The 14,114-nt window shown below is 37.2% G+C and overlaps 1 long non-coding RNA gene across 1 annotated transcript; it reads left to right on the forward strand.

Moving 5' to 3' along the window:
* Nucleotides 1-1,683: 1,683 nt before the first annotated feature.
* LOC121423605 lies at nucleotides 1,684-4,500 on the forward strand. Its single transcript, XR_005971298.1, has 2 exons — nucleotides 1,684-1,819; nucleotides 2,279-4,500. It is a non-coding gene; the product is annotated as an uncharacterized LOC121423605 (long non-coding RNA).
* Nucleotides 4,501-14,114: the final 9,614 nt, after the last annotated feature.

A 14,114-nucleotide genomic window follows, 5' to 3' on the forward strand; every position in this document is an offset into this window, starting at 1 on the left:
TTAGGGTTAAGGTGTGTAATCAGTATTGTCTCTGTGTCACAGACAAGGACAACGAGAAAGCTCAGCATTTTGAAGACATTCTCAAGACTCCAACTGGATCATTGCCCAACCCAAAGACTCTAAACAATTGGATTTCAGAAGCCAATATCATGGCTGCCAACTATGGCATTTGATATAGGAAAATACCTGGACTCAATTGATGACATTCCTCTTCGTCGAAGACTGATATCAGACTACAAAGATCAGAGGACATATAGATATTTTGCATCAGGGTGGATGGAGGAAGTCCAGTACCATCTGTAAGACCGATTACTCTTTCATGAAAACGAAATGTAAACCTTCCCCTAAGAGTCAGTGAGTCTGTTTTTTGTTTAATCTAAATTTATCTTTGTATGTCGAGTGATAATAGCCATGTAAAATGTTTTACAAGAACTATCAGAATAAGAGTGATTTGTTAGGGTTAAGGTGTGTAATCAGTATTGTCTCTGTGTCACAGACAAGGACAACGAGAAAGCTCAGCATTTTGAAGACATTCTCAAGACTCCAACTGGATCATTGCCCAACCCAAAGACTCTAAACAATTGGATTTCAGAAGCCAATATCATGGCCGCCAACTATGGCATTTGATATAGGAAATACCTGGACTCAATTGATGACATTCCTCTTCGTCGAAGACTGATATCAGACTACAAAGATCAGAGGACATATAGATATTTTGCATCAGGGTGGATGGAGGAAGTCCAGTACCATCTGTAAGACCGATTACTCTTTCATGAAAACGAAATGTAAACCTTCCCCTAAGAGTCAGGGAGTCTGTTTTTTGTTTAATCTAAATTTATCTTTGTATGTCGAGTGATAAAAGCCATGTAAAATGATTTACAAGAAATATCATAAGAGTGATTTGTTAGGGCTAAGGTGTGTAATCAGTATTGTTTCTGTGTCACAGACAAGGACAACGAGAAAGCCCAACATTTTGAAGACATTCTCAAGACTCCAACTTGATCATTACCCACCCAAAGACTCTAAACAAATGGATTTCAGAAGCCAATATCATGGCCGCCAACTATGGCATTTGATATAGGAAAATACCTGGACTCAATTGATGACATTCCTCTTCGTCGAAGACTGATATCAGACTACAAAGATCAGAGGACATATAGATATTTTGCATCAGGGTGGATGGAGGAAGTCCAGTACCATCTGTAAGACCAATTACTCTTTCATGAAAACGAAATGTAAACCTTCCCCTAAGAGTCAGGGAGTCTGTTTTTTGTTTAATCTAAATTTATCTTTGTATGTCGAGTGATAATAGCCATGTAAAATGTTTTACAAGAAATATCATAATAAGAGTGATTTGTTAGGGTTAAGGTGTGTAATCAGTATTGTCTCTGTGTTACAGACAAGGACAACGAGAAAGCCCAGCATTTTGAAGACATTCTCAAGACTCAAACTGGATCATTACCCACCCCAAAGACTAAACAATTGGATTTCAGAAGCCAATATCATGGCCGCCAACTATGGCATTTGATATAGGAAAATACCTGGACTCAATTGATGACATTCCTCTTCATCAGACTACAAAGACCAGAGGACATATAGATATTTTGCATCAGGGTGGATGGAGGAAGTCCAGTACCATCCTATTGATGATAAGACCAATTACTCTTTCATGAAAACGAAATGTAAACCTTCCCCTAAGAGTCAGGGAGTCTATCTGTTTTTTGTTTAATCTAAATTTATCTTTGTATGTGGAGTGATAATAGCCATGTAAAATGTTTTACAAGAAATATCAGAATAAGAGTGATTTGTTAGGGTTAAGGTGTGTAATCAGTATTGTCTCTGTGTCACAGACAAGGACAACGAGAAAGCCCAGCATTTTGAAGACATTCTCAAGACTCCAACTGGATCATTACCCACCCCAAAGACTAAACAATTGGATTTCAGAAGCCAATATCATGGCCGCCAACTATGGCATTTGATATAGGAAAATACCTGGACTCAATTCATGACATTCCTCTTCATCGAAGATTGATATCAGACTACAAAGACCAGAGGACATATAGATATTTCGCATCAGGGTGGATGGAGGAAGTCCAGTACCATCCTATTGATGATAAGACCAATTACTCTTTCATGAAAACGAAATGTAAACCTTCCCCTAAGAGTCAGGGAGTCTATCTGTTTTAAATTTATCTCTGTATGTCGAGTGATAATAGCCATGTAAAATGTTTTACAAGAAATACATGTATAAGAATAAGAGTGATTTGTTAGGGTTAAGGTGTGTAGTCAGTATTGTGTCATTGAAAATAAAATGTTAATAAAATGATCCAAGAGATCAGCACTTCTGTCTTTCAAGACTTAAATATACCAGGGCGCCAGAGAGACGAAGATTGAAGAAGTCCTTTGGGAATTTCTCAAGAGAACTCCATATCTTCCAGGAGGGAGGAAATGGAAGGTAAATTCCTTTTTCTTTTTTTTTTTACTTTTTTTATTATGTGGATTTTTATCAAAATACATATTATGTTGTAAGATAATACCAGATCAATTTACAATTTCAAAGGGCCTTTAACCTTTTTTGACCATATCAATTGCATAACTATGTCCGATTTTGATGATATCTAAAATGTTTTTTTTTATACTTCTCTGCAGTCTGGAAAGAAGTTTGACGGGCACCTACCCAATCTTGCCAAATTCAAAAGCCATCAGCCATCATGCCCTATATGTTTGAGGTACAATGTGCACCTGAGAAGCATACAGCCGGATTTCAAGGAACCTATTGTGGATGAACTCCCTCCTACCTCGCACCAAGCAACACTTTCAAGTTCCACACAGGGCCCAACCATTGCATCATCAAGTCGTGTCCTCTTCAGTGACAGTGTGCCTGATCCAGGTATGGGTAAACATGGAAGGAAACGTGTCTGGTCTGCTAGAGCCAGTCTAAAAGATGCTGGACGAGATTATGCACGAAGCAGGACTAAGGAAGCAGATACCTTCATCGCAGACTACTGTGTAAAGCGCAACGAAAATAAGGCTGATCTGCTGTACTTTCTCCTGACAGAAGATCTGCGCAGTTCCGATGATCATCGTCTCAAGGAAATGAGTAATATCATACTATCAAGCTCTTTTTGGGGAGGGGTTTTGAGTTCTAAAAATAAAGCAAAAAAACCAACATTTTTTATCACTCTCACCTGGTACGAAATAGTATCGACATTCCTCCACAAGAATTGACAAAAAAGTAAAAAATGTTTTTCCATGGGAGAGAGATAGTATTGGGAATCATGTGCACCAAAAAGTTTTTCATTTTAACAACTATAGGCTGTTATTTTTATCAGGGGGGGTGCCCATGAACCAACGATTGTTATTGAAATTGCCAATTTGTCTATTGCCAACTCGTCCACACTCATCACTTAGTCTTCCTCATTTAGCCTCTAATTCCATTCTGCCCAGTGTCCATCAATATTTTGTCTAACAACCATTGCATTTTGTCAAGTAACCATTTGGTGCAATAATCACTTCATCTAATCACCAATTCGTCAATAACCATTTCCTCTCATAAACAGTTGGTCTAATACCCATTTTCTTTTCAATCATCTCGCCCAATTATACCAAATGGTATATCGTGGACTAAAATGGCTATTGGACCACTGGTATTCAGACGAAATGGCAATTAAAACATGTTGATAGTGGGCGAACTACTGGTCGGCTAAATGATAGTAGACGAGTTGGCCATTGGACGAGTTGGCATGAGACCAATTGAAAATAAACCGTTTGTATGGCCTTGATTATGAAAGAATGCAGGAAAACCTCTTTGAAATTTAAAGGACTAGCTAGCTCACAGTGACAATATAGGTCTGTATGTTATGTGCTGTCTTGGGTTATGTAATGATGTCATCCTCATGTGTCTTTCAATATGATTTTCGTTATCATAGAGTACCAAAGTGATGACGTCACAATGCCATAGCCATGTAAAATGTTTTACAAGAAATATCAGAATAAGAGTGATTTGTTAGGGTTAAGGTGTGTAATCAGTATTGTCTCTGTGTCACAGACAAGGACAACGAGAAAGCCCAGCATTTTGAAGACATTCTCAAGACTCCAACTGGATCATTACCCACCCCAAAGACTCTAAACAATTGGATTTCAGAAGCCAATATCATGGCCGCCAACTATGGCATTTGATATAGGAAAATACCTGGACTCAATTCATGACATTCCTCTTCGTCGAAGACTGATATCAGACTACAAAGACCAGAGGACATATAGATATTTCGCATCAGGGTGGTTGGAGGAAATCCATAACCATCCTATTGATGATAAGACCAATTACTCTTTCATGAAAACGAAATGTAATCCTTCCCCAAGAGTCATGGAGTCTATCTGTTTTAAATTTATCTCTGTATGTCGAGTGATAATAGCCACGTAAAATGTTTTACAAGAAATACATGTATAAGAATAAGAGTGATTTGTTAGGGTTAAGGTGTGTAGTCAGTATTGTGTCATAGAAAATAAAATGTTAATAAAATGATCCAAGAGATCAGCACTTCTGTCTTACAGGAACCTGGGTGAAGACTTATATGTACCAGGGCGCCAAAGAGACAAAGACTTTGGGAATTTCTCAAGCGAACTCCATATCTTCCAGGAGGGTGGAATTGGAAGGTAAATTCCTTTTTTTTCTACTTTTTTTATTATGTGGATTTTTATCAAAATACATATTATGTTGTAAGATAATACCAGATCAATTTACAATTTCAAAGGGCCTTCAACCTTTTTTGACCATATCAATTGCATAACTATGTCCAATTTTGATGATATCTAAAATGTTTTTTAATCTGATTTTACTCTATCTCTTCAAATCATATTACATTTATCGTAGAGTACCCCTTTAAATGATAATGGCACATTGCACGAGTCATTTTCTTTACATTTCACACCAGACTTTATGTCAGAGCCGAGATTATTTCCACCTGGAATATTTATTTTCTGTGGAATTATTTGCCCGCCATCAATGAACTGTTTGCAGCTTCACGGACATTTCAACTCTTTACAGCGACTCTAGTTATTCATCGTGCTTGAACATCGGTTTCATCATCACCATCATTGTGAACTTTAATTTACGGAATGTTTGCCAGCCAACTTGGACTATTATCTGGATACTATCAATTGCAATAATTGTCAGATCTGATTTCAAGAGATGTAAGATCAGTGTTTATTTATGTTTTGTTTTATGTGTAATCAATTTCCTGTTATAAAAGAAAAGAAAATCAAATCAAAAAACATTTCATTGTTATCTGTTGCAGTATCGTAACAGTTGCCATTTAGTAATTTTAGGTGAAAGTGGATGTTATGTGTTTCCAAATAAATTTTGAATCTATAATTCAGTGACACGTTGACAATTTGTCATAATTAATCGTACTCTTTTATCCAGGTTGTCAGTTACAAGAGCTTATAAGTCTCTTCAGTCTGGAAAGAAGTTTGAAGGGCACCTACCCAATCTTGCCAAATTCACAAGCCATCAGCCATCATGCCCTATATGTTTGAGGTACAATGTGCACCTGAGAAGCATACAGCAGGATTTCAAGGAACCTATTGTGGATGAACTCCCTCTTACCTCGCACCAAGCAACACTTTCAAGTTCCACACAGGGCCCAACCATTGCATCATCAAGTCGTGTCCTCTTCAGTGACAGTGTGCCTGATCCAGGTATGGGTAAACATGGAAGGAAACGTGTCTGGTCTGCTAGAGCCAGTCTAAAAGATGCTGGACGAGATTATGCACGAAGCAGGACTAAGGAAGCAGATACCTTCACCGCAGACTACTGTGTAAAGCGCAACAAAAATAAGGCTGATCTGCTGTACTTTCTCCTGACAGAAGATCTGCACAGTTCCGATGATCATCGTCTCAAGGAAATGAGTAATATCATACTATCAAGATCTTTTTGGGGAGGGGTTTTGAGTTCTAAAAATAAAGCAAAAAAAAAAAACATTTTCCTATCACTCTCACCTGGTACGAAATAGTATCGACATTCCTCCACAAAAATTGACAAAAAAGTAAAAAATGTTTTTCCATGGGAGAGAGATAGTATTGGGAATCATGTGCACCAAAAAGTTTTTCATTTTAACAACTATAGGCTGTTATTTTTATCGGGGGGGGGGGGGGTGGTGCCCATGAACCAACAATTGTTATTGAAATTGCCAATTTGTCTATTGCCAACTCGTCCACACTCATCACTTAGTCTTCCTCATTTAGCCTCTAATTCCATTCTGCCCAGTGTCCATCAATATTTTGTATAACAACCATTGCATTTTGTCAAGTAACCATTTGGGGCAATAATCACTTCATCTAATCACCAATTCGTCAATAACCATTTCCTCTCATACAGTTGGTCTAATACCCATTTTCTTTTCAATCATCTCGCCCAATTATACCAAATGGTATATCTTGGACTAAAATAGCTATTGGACCACTGGTATTCAGACGAAATGGCAATTAAAACATGTTGATAGTGGGCGAACTACTGGTCGGCTAAATGATAGTAGACGAGTTGGCCATTGGACGAGTTGGCATGAGACCAATTGAAAATAAACCGTTTGTATGGCCTTGATTATGAAAGAATGCAGAAAAACCTCTTTGAAAGGATTTAAAGGACTAGCTAGCTCAGTGACAATATAGGTCTGCATGTTATGTGCTGTCTTGGGTTATGTAATGATGTCATCCTAATGTGTCTTTCAATATGATTTTCTTTATAGAGGACAGAAGTGATGACGTCACAAAGCCATAGCCATGTAAAATGTTTTACAAGAAATATCAGAATAAGAGTGATTTGTTAGGGTTAAGGTGTGTAATCAGTATTGTCTCTGTGTCACAGACAAGGACAACGAGAAAGCCCAGCATTTTGAAGACATTCTCAAGACTCCAACTGGATCATTACCCACCCCAAAGACTAAACAATTGGATTTCAGAAGCCAATATCATGGCCGCCAACTATGGCATTTGATATAGGAAAATACCTGGACTCAATTCATGACATTCCTCTTCATCAAAGATTGATATCAGACTACAAAGACCAGAGGACATATAGATATTTTGCATCAGGGTGGATGGAGGAAGTCCAGTACCATCCTATTGATGATAAGACCAATTACTCTTTCATGAAAACGAAATGTAAACCTTCCCCAAGAGTCATGGAGTCTATCTGTTTTAAATTTATCTCTGTATGTCGAGTGATAATAGCCACGTAAAATGTTTTACAAGAAATACATGTATCAGAATAAGAGTGATTTGTTAGGGTTAAGGTGTGTAGTCAGTATTGTGTCATTGAAAATAAAATGTTAATAAAATGATCCAAGAGATCAGCACTTCTGTCTTACAGGAACCTGGGTGAAGACTTACATGTACCAGGGCACCAAAGAGACAAAGACTGGGAATTTCTCAAGAGAACTCCATATCTTCCAGGAGGGAGGAAATGGAAGGTAAATTCCTTTCTTTTTTTATACTTTTTTTACTATGTGGATTTTTATCAAAATACATATTATGTTGTAAGATAATACCAGATCAATTTACAATTTCAAAGGGCCTTCAACCTTTTTGACCATATCAATTGCATAACTATGTCCAATTTTGATGATATCTAAAATGTTTTTTAATCTGATTTTACTCTATCTCTTCAAATCATATTACATTTATCGTAGAATACCCCTTTAAATGATAATGGCACATTGCACGAGTCATTTTCTTTACATTTCACACCAGACTTTATGTCAGAGCCGAGATTATTTCCACCTGGAATATTTATTTTCTGTGGAATTATTTGCCTGCCATCAATGAACTGTTTGCAGCTTCACGGACATTTCAACTCATTACAGTGACTCTAGTTATTCATCGTGCTTCAACATCGGTTTCATCATCACCATCATTGTGAACTTTAATTTACGGAATGTTTGCCAGCCAACTTGGACTATTATCTGGATACTATCATTTGCAATAATTGTCAGAACTGATTTCAAGAGATGTAAGATCAGTGTTTATTTATGTTTTGTTTTATGTGTAATCAATTTCCTGTAATAAAAGAAAAGAAAATAAAAAAACATTTCATTGTTATTTGTTGCAGTATCGTAACAGTTGCCATTTAGTAATTTTAGGTAAAAGTGGATGCTATGTGTTTCCAAATAAATTTTGAATCTATAATTCAGTGACACGTTGACAATTTGTCATAATTGTTACTCTTTTATCCAGGTTGTCAGTTACAAGAGCTTATACGTCTCTTCAGTCTGGAAAGAAGTTTGAAGGGCACCTACCCAATCTTGCCAAATTCACAAGCCATCAGCCATCATGCCCTATATGTTTGAGGTACAATGTGCACCTGAGAAGCATACAGCCGGATTTCAAGGAACCTATTGTGGATGAACTCCCTCCTACCTCGCACCAAGCAACACTTTCAAGTTCCACACAGGGCCCAACCATTGCATCATCAAGTCGTGTCCTCTTCAGTGACAGTGTGCCTGATCCAGGTATGGGTAAACATGGAAGGAAACGTGTCTGGTCTGCTAGAGCCAGTCTAAAAGATGCTGGACGAGATTATGCACGAAGCAGGACTAAGGAAGCAGATACCTTCATCGCAGACTACTGTGTAAAGCACCACGAAAACAAGGCTGATCTGCTGTACTTTCTCCTGACAGAAGATCTGCGCAGTTCCAATGATCATCGTCTCAAGGAAATGAGTAATATCATACTATCAAGCTCTTTTTGGGGAGGGGTTTTGAGTTCTAAAAATAAAGCAAAAAAAAAAAACATTTTCCTATCACTCTCACCTGGTACGAAATAGTATCGACATTCCTCCACAAAAATTGACAAAAAAGTAAAAAATGTTTTTCCATGGGAGAGAGATAGTATTGGGAATCATGTGCACCAAAAAGTTTTTCATTTTAACAACTATAGGCTGTTATTTTTATCGGGGGGGGGGGGGGGTGGTGCCCATGAACCAACGATTGTTATTGAAATTGCCAATTTGTCTATTGCCAACTCGTCCACACTCATCACTTAGTCTTCCTCATTTAGCCTCTAATTCCATTCTGCCCAGTGTCCATCAATATTTTGTATAACAACCATTGCATTTTGTCAAGTAACCATTTGGGGCAATAATCACTTCATCTAATCACCAATTCGTCAATAACCATTTCCTCTCATAAACAGTTGGTCTAATACCCATTTTCTTTTCAATCATCTCGCCCAATTATACCAAATGGTATATCGTGGACTAAAATGGCTATTGGACCACTGGTATTCAGACGAAATGGCAATTAAAACATGTTGATAGTGGGCGAACTACTGGTCGGCTAAATGATAGTAGACGAGTTGGCCATTGGACGAGTTGGCATGAGACCAATTGAAAATAAACCGTTTGTATGGCCTTGATTATGAAAGAATGCAGGAAAACCTCTTTGAAATTTAAAGGACTAGCTAGCTCACAGTGACAATATAGGTCTGTATGTTATGTGCTGTCTTGGGTTATGTAATGATGTCATCCTCATGTGTCTTTCAATATGATTTTCGTTATCATAGAGTACCAAAGTGATGACGTCACAATGCCATAGCCATGTAAAATGTTTTACAAGAAATATCAGAATAAGAGTGATTTGTTAGGGGTAAGGTGTGTAATCAGTATTGTCTCTGTGTCACAAACAAGGACAACGAGAAAGACCAGCATTTTGAAGACATTCTCAAGACTCCAACTGGATCATTACCCACCCCAAAGACTCTAAACAATTGGATTTCAGAAGCCAATATCATGGCTGCCAACTATGGCATTTGATATAGGAAAATACCTGGACTCAATTCATGACATTCCTCTTCATCGAAGATTGATATCAGACTACAAAGACCAGAGGACATATAGATATTTCGCATCAGGGTGGTTGGAGGAAATCCATTACCATCCTATTGATGATAAGATCAATTACTCTTTCATGAAAACGAAATGTAATCCTTCCCCAAGAGTCATGGAGTCTATCTGTTTTAAATTTATCTCTGTATGTCGAGTGATAATAGCCACGTAAAATGTTTTACAAGAAATACATGTATAAGAATAAGAGTGATTTGTTAGGGTTAAGGTGTGTAGTCAGTATTGTGTCATAGAAAATAAAATGTTAATAAAATGATCCAAGAGATCAGCACTTCTGTCTTACAGGAACCTGGGTGAAGACTTATATGCACCAGGGCGCCAAAGAGACAAAGACTTTGGGAATTTCTCAAGCGAACTCCATATCTTCCAGGAGGGTGGAATTGGAAGGTAAATTCCTTTTTTTCTACTTTTTTTATTATGTGGATTTTTATCAAAATACATATTATGTTGTAAGATAATACCAGATCAATTTACTATTTTAAAGGGCCTTCGACCTATTTTGACCATATCAATTGCATAACTATGTCCAATTTTGATGATATCTAAAATGTTTTTTAATCTGATTTTACTTTATCTCTTCAAATCATATTACATTTATCGTAGAATACCCCTTTAAATGATAATGGCACATTGCACGAGTCATTTTCTTTACATTTCACACCAGACTTTATGTCAGAGCCGAGATTATTTCCACCTGGAATATTTATTTTCTGTGGAATTATTTGCCTGCCATCAATGAACTGTTTGCAGCTTCACGGACATTTCAACTCATTACAGCGACTCTAGTTATTCATCGTGCTTGAACATCGGTTTCATCATCACCATCATTGTGAACTTTAATTTACGGAATGTTTGCCAGCCAACTTGGACTATTATCTGGATACTATCAATTGCAATAATTGTCAGATCTGATTTCAAGAGATGTAAGATCAGTGTTTATTTATGTTTTGTTTTATGTGTAATCAATTTCCTGTAATAAAAGAAAAGAAAATTAAAAAACATTTCATTGTTATTTGTTGCAGTATCGTAACAGTTGCCATTTAGTAATTTTAGGTAAAAGTGGATGTTATGTGTTTCCAAATAAATTTTGAATCTATAATTCAGTGACACGTTGACAATTTGTCATAATTAATCGTACTCTTTTATCCAGGTTGTCAGTTACAAGAGCTTATAAGTCTCTTCAGTCTGGAAAGAAGTTTGAAGGGCACCTACCCAATCTTGCCAAATTCACAAGCCATCAGCCATCATGCCCTATATGTTTGAGGTACAATGTGCACCTGAGAAGCATCCAGCCAGATATCAAGGAACCCACTGTTGATGAACTCCCTTCTACCTCGCAACAAGCAACACTTTCAAGTTCCACACAGGGCCCAACCATTGCATCATCAAGTCGTGTCCTCTTCAGTGACAGTGTGCCTGATCCAGGTATGGGTAAACATGGAAGGAAACGTGTCTGGTCTGCTAGAGCCAGTCTAAAAGATCCTGGACGAGATTATGCACGAAGCAGGACTAAGGAAGCAGATACCTTCACCGCAGACTACTGTGTAAGGCGCAACAAAAATAAGGCTGATCTGCTGTACTTTCTCCTGACAGAAGATCTGCACAGTTCCGATGATCATCGTCTCAAGGAAATGAGTAATATCATACTATCAAGCTCTTTTTGGGGAGGGGTTTTGAGTTCTAAAAATAAAGCAAAAAAAAAAACATTTTCCTATCACTCTCACCTGGTACGAAATAGTATCGACATTCCTCCACAAAAATTGACAAAAAAGTAAAAAATGTTTTTCCATGGGAGAGAGATAGTATTGGGAATCATGTGCACCAAAAAGTTTTTCATTTTAACAACTATAGGCTGTTATTTTTATCGGGGGGGGGGGGTGGTGCCCATGAACCAACGATTGTTATTGAAATTGCCAATTTGTCTATTGCCAACTCGTCCACACTCATCACTTAGTCTTCCTCATTTAGCCTCTAATTCCATTCTGCCCAGTGTCCATCAATATTTTGTATAACAACCATTGCATTTTGTCAAGTAACCATTTGGTGCAATAATCACTTCATCTAATCACCAATTCGTCAATAACCATTTCCTCTCATAAACAGTTGGTCTAATACCCATTTTCTTTTCAATCATCTCGCCCAATTATACCAAATGGTATATCGTGGACTAAAATGGCTATTGGACCACTGGTATTCAGACGAAATGGCAATTAAAACATGTTGATAGTGGGCGAACTACTGGTCGGCTAAATGATAGTAGACGAGTTGGCCATTGGACGAGTTGGCATGAGACCAATTGAAAATAAACCGTTTGTATGGCCTTGATTATGAAAGAATGCAGGAAAACCTCTTTGAAATTTAAAGGACTAGCTAGCTTACAGTGACAATATAGGTCTGTACGTTATGTGCTGTCTTGGGTTATGTAATGATGTCATCCTCATGTGTCTTTCAATATGATTTTCGTTATCATAGAGTACCAAAGTGATGACGTCACAATGCCATAGCCATGTAAAATGTTTTACAAGAAATATCAGGATAAGAGTGATTTGTTAGGGTTAAGGTGTGTAATCAGTATTGTCTATGTGTCACAGACAAGGACAACGAGAAAGCCCAGCATTTTGAATACATTCTCAAGACTCCAACTGGATCATTACCCACACCAAAGACTCTAAACAATTGGATTTCAGAAGCCAATATCGTGGCCGCCAACTATGGCATTTGATATAGGAAAATACCTGGACTCAATTGATGACATTCCTCTTCGTCGAAGACTGATATCAGACTACAAAGACCAGAGGACATATAGATATTTCGCATCAGGGTGGATGGAGGAAGTCCAGTACCATCCTATTGATGATAAGACCAATTACTCTTTCATGAAAACGAAATGTAAACCTTCCCCTAAGAGTCAGGGAGTCTATCTGTTTTAAATTTATCTCTGTATGTCGAGTGATAATAGCCATGTAAAATGTTTTACAAGAAATATATGTATAAGAATAAGAGTGATTTGTTAGGGTTAAGGTGTGTAGTCAGTATTGTGTCATTGAAAATAAAATGTTAATAAAATGATCCAAGAGATCAGCACTTCTGTCTTACAGGAACCTGGGTGAAGACTTACATGTACCAGGGCACCAAAGAGACAAAGACTTTGGGAATTTCTCAAGCGAACTCCATATCTTCCAGGAGGGTGGAATTGGAAGGTAAATTCCTTTTTTTTCTTTTTTTTATTATGTGGATTTTTATCAAAATACATATTATGTTGCAAAATAATACCAGATCAATTTACTATTTTAAAGGGCCTTCGACCTATTTTGACCATATCAATTGCATAACTATGTCTGATTTTGATATCTAAAAAAAAAAATCATATAACATTTATCATGGAGTACCCTTTTTAATGATAATGGCACATTGCACTAGCCATTTTCTTTACATGACATTTATATCAATCCATTAATCTAACAGGTAATGGATGAACTGAATAGGACCAATGAGGACTTCCTTTCAACAAACCCACAGACATGACTGTGGACATTAACTTGGACACGGACTCGTTACTAACTATAAGAGTAGAAATAAGAAATATACATATTTTAAAATCATGTAAGACCAACAATACACATTCAGTTTTAGTTTAATTAGCTTTGCTTTTTCAATCGCTCTGATTTCTATAAGTGTGGTCTCCTTTTAAGTGAGATTTTAAGAAGCTGCTGAGTAGCCATTGTACTACTGATTAGCTTTGGCATTGTCCAATAATCTTACCTTCACTTTTTTTTTTAATATCTCTCCTTTGATTTTACCTGCTTTACATTGGCTGTCAAACATCTCTCTCTGTCACCCCTAACAAAAGATTAATTATCCCTCTTATATCTGTCTACAATGTCATCCCTCTTTTTAAGTAGACCATTAACGTGGGTAGAATCTTAAACTGTATCTTATTGTTCCATGTAATTAGTTAGTCTTATTATGGAATAGTTTAAGTAAGGATGTAAACTCTTCCTCTTAGTTCTTTTGGATTTCTGAGCTTTGCTCTACCCTACATATCCACTGCTTGTACTCCTGGCCCATCCCATGGCCGTAAACCAAGGAGTACAAGAGTTTTCATCATAAATTCATATTATATAGAACTCTTCATCACTATTTCATATTTGTATGTCAATTAGACCAGTCTCTAAAACCCAGACCACCACTCATGTGGTTAGAGGTCCATATTGGG

Source organism: Lytechinus variegatus, chromosome 11 (assembly GCF_018143015.1).
Source record: "Lytechinus variegatus isolate NC3 chromosome 11, Lvar_3.0, whole genome shotgun sequence".
Lineage (NCBI taxonomy): Eukaryota > Metazoa > Echinodermata > Echinoidea > Temnopleuroida > Toxopneustidae > Lytechinus > Lytechinus variegatus.